General features: G+C 44.8%; 1 protein-coding gene and 1 long non-coding RNA gene across 2 annotated transcripts in view; one reads left to right on the top strand and one right to left on the bottom strand.

The window, feature by feature from the left end:
* Positions 1-21,457, top strand: part of LOC118667931 — a 134,856-nt gene that overhangs the window by 86,462 nt on the left and 26,937 nt on the right. The window lies entirely within an intron of this gene.
* Positions 7,689-21,457, bottom strand: part of FHIT (fragile histidine triad diadenosine triphosphatase) — a 1,348,303-nt gene continuing 1,334,534 nt past the window's right edge. The window contains exon 10 of the mRNA XM_036331720.1: positions 7,689-7,993. The gene's annotated coding sequence lies outside the window, so the exon portion shown is untranslated. The remainder of the gene's footprint in view (positions 7,994-21,457) is intronic.

Raw genomic sequence — 21,457 nt, 5'->3', positions numbered from 1 at the left:
AGGCGGAGGGACCTTGGACAAGTTACTGAACATGCCTGAACCTCGGTTTTCTCATAGGCAACACCTATCTCATAGGATGGTGGGTGAGGATTAAGAGGAAAATGCATAAGGGATATTTAGCATAACATCTGGCATCTAATAAGTGCTCAGTAAACCTCAACTACTGTGATTTGATCGTTCTTATTAGTACTTGATCTGTGATATGCACAGGGAGGAGAAATAAGATCTTAATATGAGAAAGCTATCAGGCTCCTGCGTCTTGTGCAAACTAACATTGGGCCAATAGAGCCTTGGGGAAACATTTGGCTCCTATTAGTTTCTCTGTGGCCTTAATGATATATAATTAGTTAGAAATGGTAATGAATACTTAGTTCCTCTCCATCAGGGAATCAACAGAGCTTGATAGTTAAGACCAAAACCTTTGGTGCATAATAGACCCAGGTGTGAGCCTGGTTCTGGCATTCACTAACACCATGATCTTGGGCAAGTTCCTAAGACTCTCCAGTCTCAGTTTCCTAGTCTGTGAAATGGGAATGATGATAGGATTCATCTCACTGGCTTCTTGTGAGGATTAGTTGGTTGTTGGCGGCAAAGCATTGGGCATGGCATTTGCTCCATTGAAAGTGCTCTCTCATCACCCCCACAGAGACCCTTATCAAGGAGAGTGTCTGTGTGATCCGTATGCTTTATGGAAAGGCAGTTTTGTTGAGTTCTTGCTTATTTAAAATATCTATGCAGTAAGTTTTAAAACCTACTGCTATGTAGACTATTTATATCCCCAAAGGTGCTTAACCAAGTCAAAGGAAAAAATGGGAGGAGGAGGATCAAGTGACTTTCTCAGGTCTCTGAAGACAATGAATGTTCTAGGGCCCTTGGAGGTGGGAGTGGGGGTGCCTTACCAAACCCTCTTTGCCGGACTTATTTCTCTCTCTTCCCTTCCCTTCCTTCCCCTTCCTTCACTTCTCTTCCTTTGGCTGGAGATGGAGATGGAGAGAATTCTGCTATGACAGATGCTGGTGATACACAAAAGTGCTCATTTGTTTCTTCCTGCTTATCCATGGTTGCAGCTGAACAACAGAACAGAGGAAGGCACTATCAAAGGCGCTTCTGTTCAAAGGGGAAACTCCTCTCTAATCACTATTTCTGTTGAAGTTCCTTCTGCTTCTTTGGCAGTGTGATCATTTTTCTCTCTTCATTTTTGCCTGCTTCCCTGAGGCGCCCTTTCACGATGTGCCTGTTGCATAGACAGCAGCAGAGGAGCCTCGCTGGCTCTAGGGCATGGACACGGCACTGGCAGGCCACACCCAGCTGGGTCTGTATCCTCCCCGCCCCCCATGGACCAAACATCCAGTGAAACCATCATATCACAAGGTGACACAGTATTCCCTTTCCATGTCTCTTTTGTCCTCAAGGAGGGGGACCCTGCCTGGTGCTAGTGTATTCTAACACCTAACACCAATGTCCCCTTATAATAAAGTGAGAAGGCAGGCCCAGAGGCAGGGCTTTTAGCGCCCATACACAGTAGGTAGGTAGAATTGAGTTAACTTTGTGTTCATCCTGTTGGTTAGCTTCCATTTATGGTAATGGGTACTGGCTTTCCATTTGCCTCAGTAGCTTTGAGTTTCATCGAACAAATGTAAGTAAAAATGAGAGTTGAGTAGAAGAGAGTGTAGTGAGAAAATAACGTAGGTATTATGCAGATATGGCAAAACTGTGGAAGGTGGGGAAGAACTGAAGCTGGGAAAACTTCACTGGAGCAATGACATGCCTTCCCTCTTGGGGGCTTCCCTTCCAGGTGGGAGCCACCTTCTCTTGAGCCCGAGAGCTCTACATGCCAGTTTGTGAGGTCTTTATGAATACATAGAGCCAAGATCTGCAGCGGGATGGAGAGGTGGTGGGGGTAGTTAGAGTTGTCTTTGGGTGTGAGTGGGAGAGTCCCCCCAGGCTCTTCCCCCAGGAGAAGGGCTAGGGCAGCAGGGCAATGGGACGTCAGAGTTTGGTCAACTTGGGTTTGCATCTCAGCCAGGAAAATGTCATGGATTCTGAATTCACACCATTTGGGTTCAAGTCCATGTCTGACGCTTGCTAACCGGACAACCACGGGCAAGTTGAACATCCTTGTGCTGTAATTTTCCTCTCTGTGAAATGGGATAATAATGGAACTTACTCAAAGAGTTGTGAAGACTGGCTGAACTAATAACAGAGTACCTAGAAAAAAAGTGCCTAGAACATAACCCCACAGTAAGAGCTCAGTAAATGTTAGGCGCTATTATTATTACTGTCACCATCATCATCACCACTGCTTTGGGTGACCCGTTCTCTGATTTTCCTTGTTTGTAAAATCAGGATAGTCCTACCTGCATCAAAAGGTCAGTGGTGCGTGGCTGATGCACAGTCAGTGCAGGCTCCCTACCATTCATTCCCTTCTCCTGAAAATGTGAGACTTCTGCGCTGATACAACCTTCCAAAGCTATAGGTATATGGCTTTTGTCCTTCCTTAAATTGGAATGGATTTTTCAATGAATTCCAACTATAGCAGGGGCAAGTTCCATTTCCCTCAAGATAGCAACATTGAAGCCTTAAATACCATATGATCTCTCATGCATGTGGAACCTAAAAACAAAAGGAAATAAAACCAAGCTCAGAGAGAGAGAGCACACGTTGGTGGCTGACAGAGGTGTGGGGAGGGAGATGGGCAAAATGAGTGAAGGGGGTCTCCCGTTATAAAATAAGTCATGGGGGCATACTGTACGGCATCGTGACTCTAGTTAATCCTATATTTGAAAGTTACTAAGAGAGTAAATCTTAAAAATTATCAAAAGAAAAAATTATAACTGTGTGGTCATAGATGTTAACTAGATTCATTGTGCTGATCATTTCATAATATACACAAATATCAAATCATGATGTCGTACACCCGAAACTAACATAATGTTGTATGTCAATTATACCTCAAAAATAATAATAATAATAATAATAATAATAATAATGACATTGAACTCTTCAGCAGCTGACCCCAATTTAGCTGAAATAGCACCATTCTATCAAGTTGGCCGTGAGCTGCAGCTGCCCCACTTTTCCTTTGTTCATCTTTTATCGATCTAAACTAATCACATAATTAGCCCAGGCAGGAAGTCTTCTGTGGTGTTAAATAACTCCAAAAACCTACCGGAGATGCATGAGTGGACGGATTGGAATTAACTTGCAGTACATTGCCTGTGGACTAAGATATGTTCGGTGCAAGGCCTGAAAAACAAGCTGGATTCAGCATAAAAAATGAATTATTTTTACTTGTCGGGCCCATGGTTTTCAAAGTGTGGGTCCAGGATCAGTATCACCTGGGAAGATGTCAGGCCCCACTCCAGACCTACTGAGTGGAAGCACTGGAGGTGGGGTCTTGCTGTTAGTTCTAACAAACCCTCCCCAGCAGGTGGCGCTGATGGAGAACCACTGCTTTAGACTCTCTCTGGAGGTTCTGGACTTGTTTTTGTGAGCTACCTTCTGAGAAAGAAGAAAAAGGGGAGGGGCAGGACAGAAAATCATAAAGGTGGTGAAGGAGCCCTGAGCAACCTGGATGGGAAGCCTGTTCACTAAAGTGTGACCATAGACCAGCACGATGGGGTTCATTTGGTATCTGGGGGTCTTATTCCTTAAGAACAGCATGGGACAGGGAGATGCTCACCGGGCCAGGCTCACTAGACAGAATGCTCAGAGAGTGACGGAAATGCTGCTATCCTGTGGCCCCAGGAGAGGACATCGGGGTGAAATAAAGAGCCACAATTGCTCTCTGAGAGTCCACCCCCACCCCCCAGATGTACACACAGATGGTACTTAGTAAATGCTCATCGAATTGATAATTGAACCTGAGAGGCCTAGATTGCTTCCCCAGCTAATTTTGATGGGGAAAGTAGGTGTGTTTATTGGGCCTGGTCTCTACAGAAAACCAGGAGTTAACTCGTAGAGCATCTACTATTCTCTCTTGTCCTGCCATCTGGTAAACAACTTGATTGGGCAAAGAGCCCCAAGCTTTAGTACACAGACATGCACTATTACTAGTGTGTGACCTTAAGCAAGTCACACACACCCTCTAAACTTCCGTTTCCTCACCTACAGAAGGAGGATAATGCTGCTTCCAAATGTTTTTGCTCAGCTTTATAGCACCAGCACCTGGTACATACAATACCTGGCACACAGTAGGTGTTGAATAAATATTTATCAAATAAATATAAGAAGAAGGAAGAGAGAGTGGAAAGAAGGAAGACTGGCTGATTTTTGTGAGTCTTATATGAAAAAAGAATAATAATATTAGTAAGGATAGACTCAGAAAAATCTTCTAGGTGCCTAGGAGTAGGACCTATGTTCTTGCTGAAGCTAGCCCTGCTCTTCCCATTCCTCTGCAGTCCACAGTGACTCCACTTTCCAGCGGTACCTCTGGGGCAGCCTCACTTCTGGCTGCTGAGCCATAGCCAGCGATGCATAGTAGGTGGTCAAGATGTTTGCAGAACTGAAATGAACTACAAGTGTGTGACCATGCTTGAAGGTTGGTGGTGGTTCCAAGTAGGACTGACCCATATTTTCAATCTCTATTATTCAATAATCACATGTGAATTATTTTATGTTGTTTTATTTCTAGGATACATAATCATTAACCTTTTGGTGAGCACATTTGCCTCAGGGTTATAGTAAGCACTTTTAGTAACACCCTTGCCATATGTTATTAAGTTATAGGAATGCCATTAGTGGTCTTCATTTACATGATTAGAGGGATGCTTTCACCTTGAGAATGTTTGGATTTTCCCTGCCTTCCCTTGACTATCTCTCCCCCTTTTCCTTTGAATGTCAGTACAAAGCACCAACCTGCCTACTCAATAGACAATTAGGAGAAAAGTTAGGGAAGGTATTTATTAACTTTGTTGAAAGTCCTTGGTTACAGTTCTTCTCTAAAGAGCATAGGTTTTGGACTCAGACGTGAGTTGATCCCAAACCCACCTACTACCAACTATGTGACCTTGAGCAAATCCCCTAAGTTTTCTGAGTCTAAATTTCCATGTGTGTCATATAGAGATCGTGTGTGGATTAAATAAAATAACATTTGCAAATATACCTACAATAACTATACAGCAATAGTTCATTTCCTTCTTCTTTTTTAAAAATATATTTTATTGATTTTCTACAGAGAGAGGAAGGGAGAGAGATAAAGAGCTAGAAACACTGATGAGAGAAACATCGATCAGCTGCCTCCTGCACACCTCCTACTGGGGATGAGCCCGCAACCAAGGTACATGCCCTTGATCAGAATCGAACCTAGGACCTTTCAGTCCACAGGCCAACGCTCTATCCACTGAGCCAAACAGGTTAGGGCTCATTTCCTTCTTTTACCAGCATGTTGGGCAGGTATACTCAGGAGGTACAGCCCACTGGAAGGAGGAGGTCTGTGCCCAGACCCAAGTCTCAAGCTTGGATACAGAAGAGGACAGATGGGAGAGGTTTCTGCTCAGAGACACAGCCCCTTTTGCCCTCTGAAAGACAAGATGGGGTCTGACAAGTATTGTTCTGTAACGTTGGGTTAGCTGTGGTGACGATAATCATGGGAAAAGATTCTTTCAGGCTCCTTGCCAAAAACAGTATCATTTTCTTCCATCATTTGGATTTTGATTGTGCGTGGAACAATAAAGATAAGGAATGGACCTGAAGCTTGAAAAGTAAGGACACAAAGAACAACATAAGACACCTTCTTTGTAATGCTGTCAATACAGAAAGGCACCAGCACAACAGAAATGGACCTGCACATACCTCTAAGTTATCTATTGTTTACCATAAAACTACCCTCTCCAAACAGAAGCAACCTAGGGGGTATTTATGCCTAAGGAGGAATCAGAGAGAAAAAGAAGGTTATTATTGCTAGGGACATTGTTCTGACTTAAGCATTGCTCTCCCTCACCTTTTGAGTTTTCTAAATGCAGGCCAGACCCACTTTAGCACAAGGAGTAATAGCTGTTTTTCAACATATTCCTATCAGGTGGCTCTGTTAGCTCTTAGCACATCCTTTAAAAGGCACTGTAAGTAGTCAATGTTGGACCATCATGCCGCCAGCTGAGCCTGGGCTCCTGGAGCTGGCGTGGAAGGAGAGATTCAGGGCAGAGTTACAGGAAGAGCCTGGAGTGAGGAAATCGAGGGGTGGACAGGCAGAAACGAGGCTCCTGTAGGGTTTTAATTGCAAAGACAAAATGGAAACCAAACTGCAGGTGGGCCTGCAGTATGACTCAAGTCACTGTTTCTCAGTGATGTTTACTTATTTCTTTGATCGAAAGCCAGTAAGTGACATGTGGAATTAGCCTTAGAGGCAGGGGGCAGGCATTCTGGTGGCATTTGCTCTCAAAACTGAGATGGGGTCAATGCCTGACCTGCTCCACAAACCAGCAGCCCGGAGGCGGGGTGAGGTTGCCAGCACTGCCACCTCCTCCCTGGCATTTCCCCTTCTGAGCATATCCTGTTCACGCTGTAGTAGTTTCTACCTTCAGCTAAGAAAGCAGCATCCAGACTAGGCTTGGGAACCAGCGGGCTTCCCAGACCAAGGAGGCTCCCACAGTCACTGTCAATAAGCAGGGCGATGACAGACATGTAAGAAGGTTTGAAATGGATATAAGTCAGTCATACTCAGTCTATTGACTTAACTGGATCAGAAGCAGTCAAAGGCCAAATGTCCCAAGTCGTGGGCTGAATAGCATACCCCAAACCCCTCAAATAAAGATGTTATCTTATTTTGGAAAAGGGCCTTGCAGATATAGTTATGTTAAAGATATTAAAACCTTAAGGATATCATTCTGGATTATCTGAATGGGACCTTAATTCTGTGACGAGTGTCCTTATAAGACAGGCACAGAGGAGAGATGCAGAGAGGAGTGGAGGAATGTGAGGACAGAGGCAGAGAGAGACGTGGCCAAGGACTGCCGTGGCCACCAGCTAGGACAGCTTGCGGAGCCTCTGGCGGGAGCCGGCCTCGCTGGGTTCGGGAAGCCTGGGCTCCAGGACCCTGAGAGAGCACATTCCTGTTGTTTGAAGCCACTAGCCTGTGGTCATTGCTGCAGAAGTCACGGGAAACACCATGTTGGTGATGGTGCCGGGTTGTGGGAGTGGAACATAAGCCAAAGGGGTTCTCAAGGAGGCGTGTGGTGAAAAAGAACAATTCTGTGTTTGTTTTTTTGTAGCAGAGCTATTGATATAGTTTCTTTTTGTCTATAAACTCCCCCTCCCCCCCGCTTTTATGAATATATGAGGGAAAAAAGGGCCTCCTTCCTTCATCCTCCCTTAGAGAAACTGGTTATTGTAGACCAGGGTGTGCTTCCTATGACAGTGTGAGAGCTTTTCCCTTCCCTTCCTTACGCTCGACTCCTCAGCCCGTCCGAGGTGTCTGATCACTGCATTTCGTGTCTATTCGCTTTGGGAAGCTAATTTTGCCATCTTAAGCTCTTTCCTCTCCGCCTCTCTGCAGGAGAAGAATGGGACTAGGGAGAGGCTGTACATTTCCTGTTCTAGTATCTTACCCACCAAAATGGAAACTGCAAATCTTATCTCTGCTTAACACACCCTTGGTTTCCAGGAAACACAGTAGTTCTTAGAGATCGACCTCCTGAGTTGTGACTTTCAGCAGACCCCAAATACCAATGTTTAAGTGAGCCAACAGGAGATGAATATCTTAACTGCCATTTTATTTCCATCCAGGCCCAGGGACAACTTAGAAAGGGCTTTGTTCTGAGGGCGCAGACCAGGAGGGCGGAAGGGCTGCCGATGCCCTGGTGTTGAAGTTAGCCTGTCAGTCATCGTGATTGAAACATAACCGGGTGGCTTCCGCAGGGTAATAAAATGCTGAGCAAAAGGTTGCCGAATTGGAGGATGTAATAAAGTCTGCTTGGCTTCATCTCCGATGCTGCAGAGTCCTGAGAACAGGCCCATTTCCTTATGCCTTGGGATTCGTTCGAGTTGCTTTTCATGCCTGGAAATGATGGAACATAAAAAGAGACATCTAAGTTAGAACCGATGGCAATGTTTGAGTCATGGCAATACATAAAACGTAAGTTTGCTTACTGCTAATCTGTTAGATTGCCATTAACATTGTACAAGAAGCCATCCAGTTGAGGGAAGATTCGGTGAAATCTTGCTGAACCCTGCCCCCCCTCGGTGCCCCCATTGTCTATAGCTTGTGCCCACAACCCGCACAGTCAGCTACAAGGTCCCTTAAGAGTCTGTTCTGTGGACCCAAGGCTTATATATAATTGAAGCCATTTCAGACCTGTATTAATGAGGTAAGAATGGGTTCTCAGACATAGGCATTATCAGAACTACCTGGTGAGCTGGTGAAGACACACACTTCTTGAGTCTCTCCCCCACATTCTGACTCAACAAGTCAGGAGAGAGGCCCAAGGATCTGGAGAGAGCTTCCTAGCAAGGTCTCCACAGGAGTCGGAGGTTCTCAGCCCCTGGATTGGGGGAATTGGTGAGCTAGTGTGCCACAGGCTGAGTCAGCTTTGCTTCACAGCCAAGTCACCTTAAAGATCTGGGCCAAGCCTGGCAAATGTGGCTCAGTGCTTGAGTGTCCATCCAGAAACCAAGAGGTTGCTAGTTCAGTTTCCTGTCGGGGCATATGCCCAGGTTGTGTGCTCGATCCCCAGTAGGGGCCATGCAGGAGGCAGCCGATCAATGATATTCCTCTCTCAGCAATGTTTCTCTCTATCCTTCTCTCTCTATAAACCAATAAAAACACATTTAAAAAAATAAAAATATGGGCCGAGCCTAAAACAAATAATTCCTTTGCATAAAATTGAAAAGGTGATGGGGTGGGGGAGGAGTTCATCTTATTTGGAAATAAAATTCCTAGAACATAGCTCTGACACCTCCCCCTTCCTCCCCCCGGCCAAAGGAGAACCTGTCGGGGGCCTTGGCTTCTGGGCCTTAATGGAGCTGTCAGAAACAGGTGTGCTCAGGAACAGGCCTAGCTGGGCTCCTGGCTTGGAGGACACTGGAAAGGGCAGCGGATTACAGCAACGAGAACGTTCAACAGGAGGGGAAGAAGGATGGGGAATTTATGGGCTAGATTTCATCAGATGTGGGGAAGATTGAATGTCCAGGCACTAAGAGACGCTTGGGGTAGCTGGCACTGTCGGGTGTGCAGAGAACAGGTGGTTAATAAGGGAAGCACTCAGAGCCGTGCTTTGCAAGTCCATTATAAGGCTCACTAACATGAGTCTCTGTTGTTGTCATTATGATGATTTATTCTCCACTGCATTCCAGTCGGGAACCAGCAGGAAGAGATCCAGAGGAATGTTGCTGGAAGCACGAATGGGCTTCTCCTTGGGTGTTTGCAAGGGATTTCACTTCCTGTTAGCTCTTTGTGACTGAGTGCAACACACCTGGGCTGAGGTGCAAGGCCCAGACACCTGCCAGTCATTTCCAGTGTGAGTGAGTCCCAGGGCACCCAACATGGGCCCATACATCTGGATGACGGCGCACATGTCAGCCTCTGGACATGGAGTTTTCAGTGAGTCTAGCACTACCTTTTCCTGTACATTTGTAACAGTCAGAGAGCAAAGGGCAGGCAGGACCTCCCTTGCCAGTACATCTGGCCCCCTCTGGAATCGGAATGAGGAAGTCGAATCACTTCTGCTTTAGCCTCACATCTGAGCTCAGGATCTGATTCCCCTAGATCCACTGAGGCCTGTACGTGAGGGGAGAGTGGGTGAATGCACCTTCAGTGTGCACCGCTGTAGCGGGGTGTCTCATTCCTATATGACACTGGGACCCTCCCCTGTGGTGCCCAGCACTACCCACTGGCCTGGACATACAGGTCGTCTCCCAGTCATTCATCATCACCCTTGTCCTTGAACAACTATTGACTTTGAGTCACAGGCACCTGTGCAGGCCTGGAAATGGATGTGCCTTTTCTTTCCCTCTGCCTCGCCTGTCTCGGGCAGATTTATGTCCTAGGAGAAGTTTCCTTCGGTGTTATTTTTGGTCTTTTGAACGCTGTGGCCCCGTGTTATTCCCGCACCCGCCCTTCCCGACACCAGCCCTGTGATTTCTGAGTCTCCGCGCGGCCCCATCCATTCCGCGGCAGGCTCTCTCAGCCCACTCACAGGCTCCTGCAGCCCATCCCTCATGCAGCTTTCACACCCAAACTGTTGACCTCACTTCTTAAGGCTCTGTCTTTCCAAGTTTCTTTTCTCCAACTAGTGAGCAAGGAAGCAGAGTTTGCTTTCCTGCTGGAGTACAGCCAGTGACCGTGTCGGCCCCAACACTTGGCCTGAAGTCCAGCCTCGCCGCACTGGCTGTGCGCCTCTCGGCATGAGAGCACACACTGTGGGGTGTGCAGGGAACTGAGCGGGTTAACACGGGAAAGCACTCCCAGCCGTGCTTTGCAGGTCCTTTCTGAGTCCTCACTAATGTGAGCCTCTGTTGTTGTCATTACTATGATTTATTCTCTATTGCATTCCAGTCGGGAGCCAGCAGGCACGAGACCCCTGAGTGTCAAAGCAAGTGCGTGTCAGTACTTAGCCATGTAGGGAGATTCAGCCTCATTATCGGAGAGAGTGCCTCTGGGCCGCGTGCTTATCTTCCCATCGTCTGATCGGATTTCACACGCTGTGTGCCCTTCTTCCTGTCTCTAGTTTCCTTCGGTACCACCTGTAGACAGCAGTGCTTCCCATGCCATCTGGGCAGATCAATGAAAGTGCTTATTGGCATGTAAGGCTCAGAAGAGGTGCACAGAGGTGACCAATGATATCCTCAGGGTGTTTCCAGCCCATTTGGGAAACCTGGCACCGGCTGAGGCCGTGCGGTAGATAATTAAGAAAACGTGGGCTTTTGGAGTTCTGAGAACAGAGCGCCCAGGGTGCCTGGAGTCTGGCTGGTGATGAACATGAGGGTGAATGTGTACTTTTCCAGTATTTCTAAGTTCCTAACAGACACAGTGGCAGACGAGCTGGTGCTGGGCGAGGAGAAGTAACTGGTGGTGTGATGAAGCTCCTTCTCAGGATGTACTTTGCAGAGCAGGGATGGAGGCAGAGGGCAGTTCCCAACAGCCAAGAGATTTGCGGGGAGAGCCAGCAGCCCTGCACTGGGAAGGGAAACACAGATGTCTAATGAGGAGAGTGCGGGTGAGTTTCAGGTACGGTCTGCTGTGTGGCCTGCACCGTGAGCTTCTCAGTCCTCTCTCCCTGAAGCCTCCGGGAAAGGCTTTGAGGTCGATTTGCATTTTGTGGTCATGACTTAGTGAGGTCATGGTGGAAGCGGAGGTGCCGAAGGCCACCCTGACTTCCCCTGGAACGGGCAGGTGCCATTCAGCTTGATAAAGTCTTTCTCCATAGAAAGGGGCGGAGTCCCCGGTTTTCAACAGCGCCAGCTGTCTCCGCATACATTCAGGGCAATAAATACCTCTTTACGAAGTGTGCCTGTGCAGGAGACGCCTGTCTTTTGCTCCACTCCCCGTACAGGCCCACAGGCCCAAAGCAAGGCGCCCTCTTCTGCTCCAAAGCTAAAAAAAGAGATCAGTGTGTCTGTCTCCTGTGGGGGAACATGGGTGGGGGCTGCCACAGTCGGTCTAACTTGATAGAGTATAAAAGGCAGATGCGGGACCACAAACACTCAGCGGGCTTCTGTTTCCTTAAGGTAGCGTTTTTCAACTTGGCTGCTCGTGGGAATCACCGGGGGAGGCCTAAACACGCCCCAACTCCAGAGTCTGGTCTACTTGTCCAGAGTGTGGGCGGGGCCTCCGGAGGGAGTCACTGAGTGTGATGTGATGGCCAGCAGCTCCAAGCCTGTCTCCTTCCTGATCCAGTTCCAAAGCGTGCTCCCCCCAAATGCTCCCAGTGCCGCAAAGCAACGCAGACGCTGGAGGCAGGGTTCAGCGGCAAACAGCCGCCCTCCAGTGCGCTGGTCTGTCTGCACGCTCAGCAGAGCCACAGAAATAGGACAAGCGCCGTCCTTCACGGGCAGTGATTCTTGCCCCGAGAAGCACGAAAATGACCCGCTTTGCATCCAATCCCGGGCTGACACAGAAATGGTTTTAGATCCTAGTAACCACATTCCCCAACATAACATAAAACTCCTGGGTAACAAGTCCCTTCTTCTAAAAGTAACTTAGATGCTAGCAGGCTGGAGGCAGACAGCCGTGCAAAGTCATTCTGCTCACACCAAAAACAAGGTGAGCAATTTTCTAACGGCAGCCACCCCTGACCTCTGCTTTTCAGCTTTTTCTTAATAAACGGGAGTCAGAAATTGGACAACAAAAGCCGCTGGTGGCAATCTCTTGCAGAAAGTGTGTAAAGGGGAAGGTGGGAGAGAGGTGGCAAGGATCAGGGAGCCACTCTGATTAGTATCTCCACGGCAACGTGACTGTCCTCCATCTAGAGACAGGAAGGGTCACCCCATGCGCAGTGGCCAGAAACCCAGGGCTGTGGGGCTTCACTCCGGGGAGCAGGGCAACTTCCCAGTAAGGTTTCTGACTCACAACTATTCCTCTGTGACACGTCGCACATGCTGATTATTCGCAGCTTCTTGCGATGGGGAAGTATTGAACTTCCTGTTGGACAGGGCCCGTTTCCCAGTCCTCCAGATCCATGTCCTGGAGGCAACGACCAGCCCTGGGCACTGTGTGGCCGGCCCCCCAGGAGGGGCGACGCGGACCTCCGTTCTGCAGCGACAGTGGCGCTGTCCTGTGTAGAGCGGCCACAGACTCAGCACTGTGTTCTCTTTGAAGGAACAAGCCAAACATGCAAGAAAGACTATCGCCAAGCTTGCAGGTGTGCGTCACTTACCGCAGCCCCCAGGACCCACCCCTGTATCCCACGGTGTCCTGGCAAAGGAAACTACACAGGCCTGAGTCGGAGGTGGGAGTGAGGAGGCAGAACAGAGCACACCACCCCGGAGGGCCCAGCTCCTCCTTGGCACGTGCTTGGCCTGGAAGGAGGGAAAGCTCCATCTTCTACGTTTGTTCGACATGCACCCCCCGGGTCCGCCTCGCAGACTCCCCCAAAGGCTTTCTCGTTCTGAGGCAGCTTATAAAGGGCAGGCTTTATTTGTCTCTAAATCTTCAGCCGATATTACTCTTCCCTGAGACTCAGTCGAAATGAAAAAGGATTATTCTGTATTTACTTGCGTCTTGCAGGAGAGAAACTAATTTTGAGAAAGTTCCTACGAGGTGAAACACTTTCCCTTCCTCCGCACCCTCCACAGGGGCCACGGGAAGGCTGCAAGGCGGGCGTGCTTTGTCAGTGACCTTGTCCGACAACTGCCGCTTATCACGCTCCTGGGGTGACCTTCCTCCAGCGTGTCCCTGTGCTCCGGTGTGCACTCCAGGGGCGGGGATTGTAGAGTCGGGCACGGAGCAGGCTGCCTTTCATAATTACTCTGCGAGTTTGCTGAGGGTGTTATTAATTAATGGCACTTGTGTCTGGAGTGAGTACAACTCTGTAGTTGAATAAAAGGTGCACTTGCTAAGGGATTATACTCCAGGATTGTCACAGTGAGAATTTGTCAGGGTTTAGCACATTTAACAGCCAAACAGGGCAATTATAATTTTTCCTCTCTGCCATTTAAAAGGTACTGCAATTTATATATTTGATATAGCTCTGTTCTTTTTGCTTTGTATGTGGGCTTATATCACAATAAAAAAAAAATCTGTAGGCTAATGGATAAAAGTCCATTACCCAGAGCAGGGCCTTTTATAAAAAAACACAGAGATGAAATATTTAATACTACATTTTGAGCATGAAATTGATGGTCAAATAAGTCATGGTTTACTTCAGCTACTCACAAATAGGCTAATCTGAATTATGTTCAAGTTCTACCTGGGACCAATTGATCAAGGGTTGAAAACAGGCAGGAAAACACAGTTGAAGGCTGTTGGGAATAGAGCATAATTCACACCAGCCTGCTTGTTCTGAGCGCCCGGTGCTTAGAATAAAGTGCAAATTGTGAAAAGACAAAGATGAGCATATAACATACAGAGGCATCAGCAGTCCACACAGGGGTGTCCCGATGGTTCTGTCCCTATGTGTGTTCAGAGAGAGATGCAAATACAGCGGTCCAGGTTTATGCCTGCATTGTCACGGTGTGAGCCTGGCTGTTATATCTGCTCTCTGGATCACTGTCTTCTTTGTAAAACAATAGGTTGAATTATTCGCTCTTTAAACTCCCTCCAGCCCAAAGGTGCTCAGTAGGGACATGGAAGTGGATGCTATAGGAGAGTGAGCTGATTGCTCACTTTTCCAGGAAGGCGCCCCCGAGGACATGCACATCCTTATATATGTGCAATAAAGGGGCTAAGGGATTACCTATTCTCAAACCTCAGCCAGATGGTCCAGGAGGCAAGGACTCAAGCCAGGGTCCTCCCTCCCACGGGAGACCTCCTCCCACTCACGGCAGACAGCGGAAATAGAGGCCCTGGCTCAAAAGGCTGGACCGGAGTGAAGAGAGGCCCCGAGGCTGTGCTCAGCAGATTCTTTTTCCTGGGTGGGAGGGAAAAGCCATCTGTCCCAAGCATCTACCAGCCAGCTCCTATGCTAAGAGGAGTGGATAGTCTCACATAAGGAAACCTTATCGTCTTCACTTCTGTCCCATGAAATAGAGACCCGACGCCCAGTTCACAGCTAGGAAAGTTCACAGTTAGCAAGTGCAGGATGGGAACCAGATCTGCTTCATCCCAGAGACTGACCTCTTTTCACAACTGCACTCTCCAATATGGCAGCCACTAGCCACATAGGGCTAACGAGTACTAACAAATGTGACTAGTCTGAATTGAGATGTGTGGGACGTGTAAAATATCTAGGTTTCAAAGACTTGCTCTAGTAAAGGATGTAAAATATCTCAATAAATGTTTATATATAGTAGTTTTATATTACGTTTATATTATAAATATATTGAAATAATATTTGGATATATTGTGTTAAAACACAATATGTGGTTAAGGTGGCTACTGGGAAATCTTAATGACAGGTGTGGCTGACAGTCTGTTCCTATTGGACAGTGCTCTCTGAAGACATCCCAGGGCCCAGGGTGAAGTTGGCCTGGGCTTTGGAGATGGGGTGTGCTCTATGAGTGTCTAAGGAGTTAATTTAGTTCTTAGGAGCATGGGCTCTGGGTTCAAGGTCTGCCTGTAACTATTTGCTGTGTGACTTTAAGTTACTTTGCCTATCTGGGCCTTGGTTCCACATCTAAAAAAAGTGGGGAAATAATAGTATCTCCCTTACAGAATTGTTATGAGGACTAAATATGATGCAAGTAAGGCACTTAGCACAGTACCTAGCTCAGAGAAAGGTCTGGACTCTAAAGAAATGTGAATTATTGTCACTCATTCATTCACTCAGCAAGGGTTTTTGAGCCTCCATGATCTGTTGGGGGCTGTTCTGAGTGCTGGAGACAATGACCTTGTCCTTGGACACTTACGTGGTAGTAGATGCTATAGACAAACAAATAAATTTGCAATGTGGTAGCAGATAGTGAATACTATGCAGAAAAATAAGGCAAGTTTAAAGTGTTGAAAGAAACAGGGCCATTAATTTAGATTGCCTTTCTGAGCAGGTGACATTTGAGTCAAATACTGAATGGAAAGAGGAAAGGAGAGAATTCCAGACAGAGGGGACAAGAGGTTCAGGGGCCACGGGTGATGGTTGTTTGATGTGACTTGCCAATAGCAAGGAAGCAGGAGGCTTGAAGTGAGAGCGTGGGGTGGGGGCAGGGAATCAGGAGAGATGAGTCTTGATTTAATCTTAGTCCTTTACTGTGGCCTACAAGCAATTGGGCCCTAGCTAGCTTTCCAAAGTCTGGCCTAATCCCATTTAAAAGGATAATCATCTTAATACATTTCTTATTTTATTATGTCATTATTTTGTATGACCTGTGGTGAGTGTGAGGGTAGTGATATGCTGAGTGAGGTACATACTCAACAGCTGGTAATATTCTACATAAAGAAGCTATTTTTTTAACTTCAGTATCATGAAAGTTTCCCCAGAACAAAGGGAGTTTTAGGTTTTATGAAAATACTTTTCTTTTAAATTTGTATTGAATCTCATTCTTTTAAAGAATTTGAGGAATTAAAATTGGGTAATTTTAATTAGATAATTTTAATCCACAGACAAGATTTTCCACCTTAAAAGAAAAAAAAACAACCCAGCCTCAATAGATAATAGATCCTTGGAAGAAGAGTAAGAAAGCAAAACTTTGATAGGGGTGTCTGAGATAAATGCTGAGTTACTACAGGAGGCATATTCCCTGTTTTACATGGACGACTTTGAAGTTTGCAGGAGCCACAGGAGAGATTGGGAAGGAAGGGGGCAGAGTTCTAAGAGCAGCCCAGAGCCCTGCAGGCCAAGACGGGCCTGCCTGCGAGAAAGCTTCCTTCCCTGGAGCTATGACTCGGGCTTATCATTTCTAATTAAAAAATGATTTAAGCAGTATCATGACCTTTCACTTCTACAAAGCAAGACCACATCATCAGTTTGTAGCTTAGAATGCCAACCGTTCTAACTTCTTGTGGAACAAGATGTGGAGCTTTCGCAGAGGAAACCTGCTACTTAATTACATTCAAAGCCATATTTGCCCGTCTTACAGGGATGAAAATGATGTGGCGGTTTTTATAGACCTTCTTGACCTAAAGATACCTGCTGGCGGAAAGGGAATCCTCCGTTGGGTTCTTTTAATGCCTTAATTATTACGTGATCGTTCATCTTACACACTGACTTAAACACTCTGAAAAATCTCTTAAATACGCATTAAAATTGATGGCTAATCCTAGACCTCGGGGTGGCTCTTAGAGGGCATCTAATTGTGTGTGGGCATGGGGGCTAGCCCAAATGGACACAAAGTCAACTACTTTATGGTGGGATAAGGCAGAAAAATCAATTTGGCCACAGGTACCGTAGGCACTGTACTGCCGACTTGCACAGAACTCATACGTGCTCGCTTGTTCTTGAATCAGTCTTATTGTTTGAGATGAATCTGCTGCTCCTCTAGGGTGGATGTCACTCACTATTTCTCAGGCAGTGTTTGGCTCAAAGTGGAATTTCAACAAATGGCTGGTGATGAGCTCTAGACCCTCCAGGTTAAAAATGTCCTCCAGGAGGCAAGTAGTCTGTATCCATGTTGTGGCCAGGACCCTTGATGGCAAGTAAGGAGATCCCGTTTCAAATGAGCCTCGGGAGGAAGGTGACTACTGACCATTTAACTGTGAAGGACGGGGCAGGCATAGGACTTCATCCCCTCTCTTTACCTTTGTCTCCCTTCACTCTGTGGTCGTCTTCTTCAAATGATGAGCAAAATGACTGCCGGGAGCCTCAAGTCTCCATCAACCCTTCAAGAGCTTTTCTTCCTCCATCCATACACCAGTGGTAGGGAAGCACTCTAATTGGTCAAGCTGGGGTCACATGCCCAGAACCGTAGCCTTTGGATTCCAAATGAAAATGTCTTCTACAGCCCCTTCTGTTTTCTGCTCAAATCTCTCAACAATCTTCTCAATGTTTTGAAATCCAAGAGCTAATTTCAGGCTCTTGGTGCAAACCCCTATCTCCAGAGGAAACCCTAACTGAAAGGTCTCGAATGGAGCCCCTGGGGTCCTCACTGGTCCCAAGAATGCAACATCCAATGCATGAGGGCCCAAGGTTGAGTGGCCATGACTCACTCCTGTCCATCCAATGCAGAATTAGCTGTCAGGCAAATATTCAGTCCCTAACTGATGCTTCATAGGGACACATGGCAGAGGGCTGTCTCTTCAGCGGGCGGTAGTAATGAGTGGCTAAAGTGGTCTTTACAAAGCCCCAATGTGAGAATCACTAAATATTTGGCTCTTTTCCTGGAGTTTGTGAAGAAGTGAGAGTAAGCTGTTCCCCATCTTTATTGTACAATTCTTATCTTGAGTTAGCTCGAGTTTAAGCAGGGAGGACATTTCTAAACAGAGACCTTCCAATTTAGTGTAAAGGTAAATGTGGGCTCCAGAGTCAGACTGCCTGAGTCGGACTTGAACCCTGACCTTCTATGTATATAACCTCAGAGTCCTGGGGCGAGTCCCATAGTGACCTAGACCTCAGTTTCAATTTCTGAAAATTGGTACACTATTAGAGGGTTGTTGTGGGGTTTAATTGGAATAAAACTCTAAAGTGCTTGGTATTGTTTGCCCGTGATAAGCTCTTCATAAGCGGTATCATTAAGAGTCATTAATAATAAAGCATCCTCTCTGTGATGGTCTCTGTTACTCGGCTCCTGAAATAATGATCTGGCTGGCAGTGTGGCTTGTGAAAGGCAGGGAGGATGACCGAGAGGAGGAGGAGGACTGCCTCTCTGATGTAGTAGCCCAGTGTTTGTAACGATTAGATGCAGTGGTTATTCTTTTGTGTTTAAGCTTATTGTGGAATAATTGAATATTCAGCCAGCAATTAGACTGTACATTCAAGTCAATCCCTTCCTTCCCTTTCTTTTGTCCTTAATTTAAAAATGTTCACGTATCGGATTTATTTTTAGTCCTTTCTATGGTAAAATATATACAGACAGAAAAGTAGAGAAGATATATATGGCCTACAGAATTAATATAAAATAAACACATATTTCGCCACCACCCCTGGCAAGGACTAGAACATTGCCAGCCCCCTTCCACCATTCCACCCCACAGTCCCTTCCCAATCACAACCCTCCTCCTGCCTCCCCACAAAGGTAAACCATTGGCCTGATTTTATGGTGATTGTTTCCTCGCTTTCCCATACTCTCCAAATGAATGTATCTCTAAACACTGAAATTTAGTTTTGCCTATTTTGAATTTGCATGAACACAATCTCTCAGTATGTATTCTTTTGTGTGTTTCTGTTGTTCCACATTCTTGCAAACACTTGATATTGTCAGTCTTTTAAATTGTTGACTATTGTGTATGTACAGTGGTATTGTGTTTTAAGCTTACATTTCCCTGATGACTAAAGATTATTGGCCATTTCGATACCTTTTTTTTTTTTTTAAGTGTCTGCTTAAATCCTTTTATATTTTCTACTGGGCTGTTGACTTTTGCTCAATGATTTGCAAGGTGTGGTTTTTTTTCTTTTCCTTTAAAAAATTATCTTTTAGATTCTGGTTTGTTGGATACATATGTGGCAAAGACCTCCGCACTCTGTTTTATCTTTTTTCTCTATTAATGGTGTCTTCTATTAATGGTGTCTTTTGATAACAAAATTTCTTAATTTGAATGTAGTCCATTTTAGTCATCTTTTTTATGGTAATGTTCTTAGTGTCCTATTTAAAAAGTCTTTATTGACATATCATGAAGATATTCTCCTATATTATCTTCTGAATGCTTTGTCTTACACTTCACATTTGGAATCACAGTCCTCCTGGAATTGACTTTTGCAGTGATGTGAGGTAGGGGAATAGTTTCATTAGGTTTTTACATGGATATCCTATTTCCCAGAACCATTTATTGAAAATATTTTCCTTTCCCTAGAACTCCATCGTGTTAATTTTTAGCAAAAATTAAGTGTTCCAGTATGCCTGGATCTGTTTCTAGACTTTCTATTTAATTCTGTCTATTTATCCTTGTACCAATACCACGCCTTCTTAACTTTGGTAGCCTTGTAATAATAAGTCAGTATGCTGTACAGTCAGCCATCCTATGCTTCTATGTTGTTATTTTAATAGTCTCTGGCTACATTTCCATAAGCATTTTAAAATCAACTTGTCAATTTTCACCAAAAAATAGAACATTTAAAAAAACCTATGGGGATTTTTATTTGAATTGCACTGAATTTATAAGTCAATTTGAGAAGAATTTAGCCTTTATAAAATTGAGTCATTCATCTCTCCATTTATGTAATTGTTCTCTAATGCCTTATAATAACATTTTATAGTTTTCTTGCCTAAAAGCTTATATTTCTTTATTTTTTGGTATTTGATTTCTGATGTTAATATTAGCTAACTTTAATTTTTTTTTTTCATTTTCTAACTGCTTACCTGTTATAGACTGAATGTTTGTATCCCTCCAAAGTTCATGTGTTGAAGGCCTAATCCCCAATGTGATGGTAATATGAGGTCTTCGGGTGGGCAATAGATTTGGGTGAGGTCATGAGGGTAGAGCCCCCATGATGGCCTTATTGTCCTTACAAAAACAGTGAGGGGAGGATTCAGTGAGAAGGTGACTATCTACAAGCCAGGAAGAGGGATCATGAGAATCAGACCATGCTGGCAACCTGATCTTGAACTTCCAGCCTCCAGAACTGGAGAAACACATGTATGTTGTTTAAGCCCCACAGTCTATGGTATTTTGTTGGAAGCCTGAGCTGACTAAGACAGTGGCTGATTTGGAGAAATTCAAAACTTCCATGTACTGATCTTATTCTATTCAGAGGCCTTGCTAAATTTACTGATTAACTCCAATTGGTTCTCAATAGAGTCCATTGAGTTCTCTGCAGACATCATATTATTTACAAATTATGACCATTTTATTCTTTCATTTTAAATACTCTTTTATTTAATGTCCTTGACTTGCTGTACTAGCTAAGGCCTTGAGTATATTGTGATATAGAAATGCTAAAATTGAATGTTATTTAATTTATAATCTCAGATAAATATTTTTCAACATTTCACCTTTAAGTATAAATTCCCTTCTAGTTCTAGTTTTCCTAGTACTGTTATATTTATTAAGTTGGTTATTGAACTTGATCAATACTTTTTTCTGCATCTACTTAGATGATTCTATTTCCCCCTCTACTAGTCTGGTCAAATACATTACTTGATAGTAATATGAAATCAATTGCATTGGTCATAGTGTATTATCCCTTTCATGAATTGTATATGCACACTATATATAATCTACCTATTTGTCTATCCATCTATGTGATATATTTTAAGATTTTGGCATCTGTGTTCCCATGTTCTGTTCATGTACAGGGCAATTCATATAACAAATGAGAAGTAGAAGAGTTTTTGTTCCATAAGTCATAAGATTCTCACTAAGAATCTTATTCTTAGTAAGATTCTTATTTCCTTTTTAATTGTGTGGTAGAATTCTCTGTAAAGCTATCTAGGTCTGATGTTTTCTTTAATAGGTATCAAGTTATTTATATTTTCTATTTTATGTCAGTTTGGGTAAAACTATATATTTTATAGAAACATCACTTTAATGCCAATTTTCAAATTTATTGGTCTAAAATTATCCATTACACACTCTTCTTTTTAATGACTACAATATCCAGAAAGATATTTAGCACATTAACTTTCAGCTTTTATTTTCTTCCAATAAATGCATATGTCATAACGTAAATTATTCTCTAATCACACCTTTCGTTGCATCCTCAAGTTTTAGTTATCTTCATTCAGTTCAAAATTGTTTCTCATTTCCTTTTATTTCTTATTGTTTTGAATTTCTTTTGCTTGAGTCTGATGGTGATGAATTTGCTCAGATTTTGTCAGAATATATGTTTATTTCACCTTCTTT

Source organism: Myotis myotis, unplaced genomic scaffold, assembly GCF_014108235.1.
Source record: "Myotis myotis isolate mMyoMyo1 unplaced genomic scaffold, mMyoMyo1.p scaffold_m19_p_13, whole genome shotgun sequence".
In the NCBI taxonomy this organism is placed as follows: Eukaryota; Metazoa; Chordata; class Mammalia; order Chiroptera; family Vespertilionidae; genus Myotis; species Myotis myotis.
The sequence above is the reverse complement of the archived record's forward strand: the minus strand, read 5'-3'. Positions and strand labels throughout refer to the sequence as shown.